Source organism: Coptis chinensis, chromosome 7 (genome assembly GCF_015680905.1).
Source record: "Coptis chinensis isolate HL-2020 chromosome 7, ASM1568090v1, whole genome shotgun sequence".
NCBI lineage: Eukaryota > Viridiplantae > Streptophyta > Magnoliopsida > Ranunculales > Ranunculaceae > Coptis > Coptis chinensis.
In genome coordinates this window covers 60,644,012-60,650,220 of record NC_141462.1, presented here as the reverse complement: position 1 = coordinate 60,650,220, position 6,209 = coordinate 60,644,012, and the positions used below count along the sequence as shown (strand labels likewise).

Below are 6,209 nucleotides of genomic sequence, written 5' to 3'. Positions count from 1 at the left end.
ATCAACATTAATGTCAGTAAATACCTTGATCATCGAAGAACTAATGTGCATATGCGTCCTAGTAGTCTTTTTTTTTCTGATAAAATGCGTCCTAGTACTCTATAAGGCGGGTACAATTTCTTTTAATATTAAAAGGTAAACTCGTCAGACAATGAAACTGCTTGTGGCCCAATACACGATATATAGGCTTGTGGTCATGTAAACAAGGTCAACTAGCCAAACAGTGTCACCACTAAGGGTGGGTGATTTAAGTGGGCATCAATATTATATCAGTCAAGAAGCAAGTCATAGATGTGAATTGAAACAAGAAATTCGTAAGGTAGGTTTTAAGGACTTCCTATAACTAGTTATGAAGATTATACATCGAAATCCTTTTAGATTCCCCTTCATTTGGTTAGTCAATGAGGGGTATGTTAAGACGTGATAGGGGTAAAGAGCCTTTTAAAGGCGGTAGTGTGGTACTACTAGTACCTAAAAGAAATGACCAGTACTAGGAGTATAAGCTTTCTACGAAGTTCCTATCTTTTTCATCTAGTGGCCTTTGGTTGATTGGTACATCCACTGATCCACCAAAGTGATGGAAAAAGCACAAAAGGGGCATTGCCGTGCCCTTAAGAAGATAGATCAACAGCATATGGCCCTGCGCTGCCTTGGCTACATTTCTATTGTTTTAGTCGCCTTTCAAATCTTTGTACCTTGGAGTAGGACTCCTAGGCAGCAACTTCGCCGAATCAACATCTCTCGAAGTAAATTAGCGACCAACACCCTAACTGTCTCCTAGCCATTTAAAACCAAGAACAAGCCTTGCCCATATATGTAACCTTATAACCTTGAATTTGCTTTACACGGGCCCAGCGAGCATAGCCTGAGACGACGCCATGCAGATGTTTTATACAATTACAGAAACACCAACACCAAAACCAACGAATGACAAACAAAAGCTAGTCATCATTTAAACCATTTAACTGAAAGAACTTGAGTAAAGGAAATTGACATCTTCAATACGCTCAGACCCAAAGCTCATCTAGCAATCGCGGGGCAACAGGGAAGATAAAATTGTCACCTTAAGTCCTAAACTAATCTGACCACATCAGAACAGAAGTTCATCAATCGAGGGGTATATACGATAGTCACCTAAATTAATCTGACCACACTGATACACACATGCGCACCTTTAGCAAAAAAAAACATGTACTGTGGAAAAACAGAGACTCTTATACATTGACGAAAAAACCAGACGGCCCATAATACAGTAATACACTGTGGAACTGCTAATGACAATTAGACAACACAGAGAGTGCAGTCCATGATTGCATTTCTAATTCTCCAAAATGTAGTTTTCTTAAATATAGCCTCTAAAAATAAAAAAAACAAGTTTTGAAGATTCAACAAGATCTGAAGCTGTTATTATGAACTTACTGAGAAAACCTAAGTATTTATATAAAGTTACTTCTTTACTTCTTCATACTCTGCTTCTGGTGGTTGATCACCACCTTGAGATGGACCTCCTGACCCAGATCCACCTGAAACTCCTGACATGTGCTCCCCAATCATGGATACAGCCTTATTGGCAGCATCAAGTTTTGCCTTAATCTAATCAGCGTTGTCACCCGCCATAGCCTTCCTGAGGTCTGAAACTGCAGTTTCAATTTCAGTTGCAACTTCAGCAGGGATCTTGTCCCTGTACTCATTCAAGCTTTTCTCAATGCTGTAGGTGGTTGTGTCAGCTGTGTTCCTGATGTCAATGAGTGTTTTCCTTTCTTGGTCCTTCTGAGCATGCAACTCAGCTTCCCTTGCCACTTTCTCAATCTCATCCTCAGACAGCCCTCCCGATGACTTGATTGTAATCTGCGGCACCTTTCCTGTAGCTTTGTCCTTGGCAGAAACGGTCACAATACCATCGGCATCAATGTCAAACGTGACCTCAATCTGGGGTATGCCTCTAGGAGCAGGTGGGATACCCATAAGCTCAAACTCCCCAAAGGGCTTATTGTCAGACGCCATTTCCCGCTCACCTTGCAGGACTTTAACACCAACCTGAGTCTGGTTATCAGCTGCTGTGGAGAATACCTGCACAGCTCAAGCATCATATTAAAAGTCGGAAATCATATAGTAAACACCAAAACATGCAAGATAAACGCCAAGTGATCTGCCAAGTGCCAACAGCAAACTACTTCAACCTGAAAATTCTAGTACGCCACACAGAGGTGGTCTCGAATCACAACATTAGGTAATGGAATGTGTCTTCAAGCATACTGACTACACGAGTGTAGAAGACTCCCTGGCTATAATGTAGGTTAAAAGATGCATTTTCACTTGGTGAAGAACAAAACAACAAAGTCAAACCAAGAACTCCCAATCACTAGATGTGCTACTATGCTTATTAAATGAATGGACTACAAGTACAGCCCAAAAGAACATTTTGGGCCCAGAACGTTCTCTCGATCGTCTCTGCTACGAATTCATCCTTCTCTCCAAACTCTCGTCTCTGCTCTCGATATCTCTCAATTAATCGCGGTCTCTCAGGTAACAACTTCGGTTTCTCCGTTTATTTTTTCATATTTTTCAGTATTGATCTCGCACACATGTAACATGACTAACACTGCAAACCAATCAATTTAAGGCTTAGTGTCTTCTTGGGGTGATTTATTTCAATAAGAAGCCAAGCCAAGGAAATAAAACTAAGGAGTGACATATTGGAAGTTAAAGGCAAAAAGGAGAAGCTTAAAATTTGCAAGCCACGTGATAAAGTAAGTTGTCAAACCTTCTAGGTGTATGTATGGAAGAGAAGGTCAAATTAAGTATAGTGAAGATAGAGATAATAGGCAAGGAGAGAGAGAAGTCTGAACTTGCCTATTTGAAAAACTTTGAGTGGGCTAGAGATGCTACAGCTGTACTCCTACATACCCTGATGAAGCTCTGGAATTCATCCCCCATGGTCTCCTCTCTTACATTTTAAACACCACCACTGTCATTAAGAACAACTACTTCAAGGGATGAGTCTTTCTGTCCACTGTTTGGCCATAGTCTTGTGTGCCTTAAGGATACAAAATGAAATTACCTAACTGCTCATTTTTCAATCCCTTTGTCTCGCTTGACTGAAACTTATAGTGGTAGTGGCCATAAAGCCTGTAATATAGTTTACCTCTATTTAGTAGGTCCTAGGTAGATACTTCCTATAAAACTGTCAACTGTAACTCTGTAAGTAGCAGTCTGTTTTCTCTTTCCGAGTGACTGAGGGATACTTGCACTGGCAGAAAAATCATCTGATGGCAGAGGTTAATTGCTTGCCACCCATGACCTGCCTAACATAATCTATCATAATGAGATTATGACAGATCTCTGCCTTAGCGCCTTTAGAAAGTGTTTGAAATTGTCTATTTTTAACATATAACTAAAAAACATGACAACGTACTGGTTTAAGAAGAACCAGGAAGATCTAATGGATCATGGGCTGAGTTTCAGTTGGGCGAGTGTTTATTTGTGAGAAATGGTGACAATGGGTGACGTATGATGGGTTGGGTCTCCGATGTGTAGTCAATTTGGAGGAGAATACTTGAGTTTTCTGTTGAAACGAAGCTTCATCCACTATTTAAATAGACTGCCAACATCCCATGTCTATGCACGCCTCTAGGGCACCTGTTATGAAATGGTTTCGGTGACTCTGTGAGTTTCACCCAAAAACTCTAATAAGGTTTGAAGAAGAAATAAAGTGAACTGACAGTATCCCTTTTTTGAGTGCTTTTATAGAAATAGTGCTAACTATGTATAGAATGCTAAATAGAGTCAACTTTTCATTATTTAATCATATATTATTATATAATTATACAATTATTTGGCTTAAAATTAAAATATGAATAGCCAAATCGGTAAAAAAAAAAATTGAGACCCTTTCGACTTTTTTTACAACAAATTAAATAAAACATTGAAGAAAACAAACACTGCTCACAAAATGTGAAAAATAAACAAAGTCATGAAGATAGACTTTTTATCTCTAAACAAAAGAATAACACCGGCTCATGCAATATACTAGTTTATAAACCCAATTCACAAGGGCTTATGGTTTTTCTTCTTCAATGAATCATGGGCTATATCTTCTCTATCCCCATTAACTTGTCCATTGGCTAGCTGTTGGATTTCAATTTCCAGCTTTATGTTTTTTTTTATTATATAATATATATAAATCATACAAGTATGTTTTTTGCCGAGAAATCGGTGTTCTCGGTCGATATCCCCCGTCATTATTCATATCGCCCACCCCCGATTCGCGAAAATCATAAATAAAACTTAATGCCAAAGCGGTACTTTTCGACTTTTCTTGAAGAAATGCCTCTGCTCAATCAATGCAATATACTAGTATAAACAATTGGGCTTAAATGTTTTGCGGGATAATTCTTTTTACCCATTTTGGCTTTGATTGGTTTTATGCAATTGAATCATATGTCAGTGTCCTTTTAGTAACTAGAAGGGTACAACAGTAATTAATTATTTCTTTCGACTTAAGTTAGTTAGTTTAATAGATTTACGGTTACCTTGTGGAAATCGCTCACGGAGATCAGACCACACTTTGGCAGCAGTGTTGGAATATATGATGCTATTGCAAAGATCTTTTGAAATAGCATTCAACAACCAAGATAGATCATCAACAAACCCGAGTTTGTTTTTCGCTGTAAGTACCATGCACATTGCCCTACTCCAAGTCTGATAATTGTCACCATCAAGGAGCACATTCCCTGGATTATCAGATGGATGGAGAAAAAAAGGATTGTTGTAATTGTCGATGGAGATGGGGCAATCGGAGTTGTTTGAGTTGGATGAAGGGTTGTTCGTATGAGGGTATGTAACGTCCTATATATGCACATACAACTATCTTGTATACTAGGCATCTAGACCACTCTGTCATTATCTGCGAGATGATTGATAGTTGTAGTCTTAATACCATCCCGTGCTAATGTAACTTAGTCTAAAAGACTAAAACCCATCTTGAGAGAAAGGTATAAAGGTAAGGTTGATAGTTGTTTAGTTATCTGATGATTTTAAATGTTGAGTTGTGTTCTATTTTTTATTGTTTATATATTTTTATTCCACTTCTGATTTTTGTGATTGATCTCTGTTTCTGTGTTCTGGAGATATCATCATACCACAAATCATTTGTTCAGGTTGGATATAATGAGGGCCTATTCATATTTTTTAAATGGGGATGGTTATATGAACTCCACCTTATAGCGACTCCAAAGTTACTCCACTCATAAAAATGAACTTACAAAATGAACTAAGGACTAATTTTTTGTGGATGTGTACATCTCATGATGGAGAACACCCCCACCAAAAATCAGCTCAATTGAATATGTCTAACCTTGTCAAAAATTGTATCGAAATTAAAAAAATTTGGACCGTTGGATAATTTCATAACTTTCTAAATGATTTTTGATGAGGTTGTACATCTTCAAATGAGCTGATTTTTTGTGAGGATGATCTCTATTATGTTGAAAACATCTCCACCAAAAATCAGCTTCTAGTTCATTGAGTTAAGTGGTGGAGTTTATTTGGAGTTCGTTTTAGTGGAGTTCATATAACCATCCCCTTTTTAAATATCACAATTACTGTCAATATGATTTGTTCAGTACAAGTGATGGTTGGAGTTGGACCGTTGGACCCTCTCTCGTCATGTGTTATTGTTGTTGTTTTGACTTGTTGTTGTTGTTGTTGTCGTCGTCGTCGTTGCATGCATGAATGTAATAACACTTTTAATATCAATATCAATAATACTTAGCTTTGCTGCATGCGGTTTCCACAAGTTTTAAAGAAGCATATATTGCTGCAATGGAGTTCTGTCCAACGTGTGGGAACATGTTGCAGTTCGATGCACAAAACACGGGCGAGAAAGCCGGGTTATTCTCGCCTAACCCGTCCATACATTTGCGTGATAGAAAATAAAATAAAGCGTAGACAACCCCTTGTAAAGAAAACTATTGAGCCCATCTTCAATAGCAAAGACGAAATGAAGACCGCCAAAAAACTTTAGTAAAGCTGCCCAGATCGCAACTCCATCGAAGCCTACTTTATTGAGTTTCGGACTCGGTCGCAGATGAACCAATGTCACGCTTTTACAGGTGCTGCAATGATTTAATGCAATCGAAAGTGGCGAGAAAGAGTAGTTGTGACTCACAAGGAACCATATTTGTTCCTACCTCTATTGCTGTAATATT

At 38.3% G+C, this 6,209-nt stretch overlaps 1 long non-coding RNA gene and 1 pseudogene across 3 annotated transcripts; one reads left to right on the top strand and one right to left on the bottom strand.

Moving 5' to 3' along the window:
- Positions 1-1,197: 1,197 nt before the first annotated feature.
- On the bottom strand, positions 1,198-3,788 carry LOC147488233 (heat shock 70 kDa protein, mitochondrial pseudogene; annotated as a pseudogene). The gene is made up of 2 exons (XR_015202295.1): positions 2,854-3,788; positions 1,198-2,070 (listed from the first exon to the last, which is right to left on the bottom strand). The product of XR_015202295.1 is annotated as a heat shock 70 kDa protein, mitochondrial pseudogene (transcript).
- Positions 2,079-5,783, top strand: LOC147488232 (uncharacterized). 2 transcript variants are annotated; one of them, XR_015202297.1, is made up of 2 exons: positions 2,079-2,526; positions 4,560-5,783. It is a non-coding gene; the product is annotated as an uncharacterized LOC147488232 (long non-coding RNA). The 2 variants fall into 2 exon arrangements; XR_015202296.1 differs by having other exon boundaries at positions 4,521-5,783.
- The last annotated feature ends 426 nt before the right edge of the window (positions 5,784-6,209 follow it).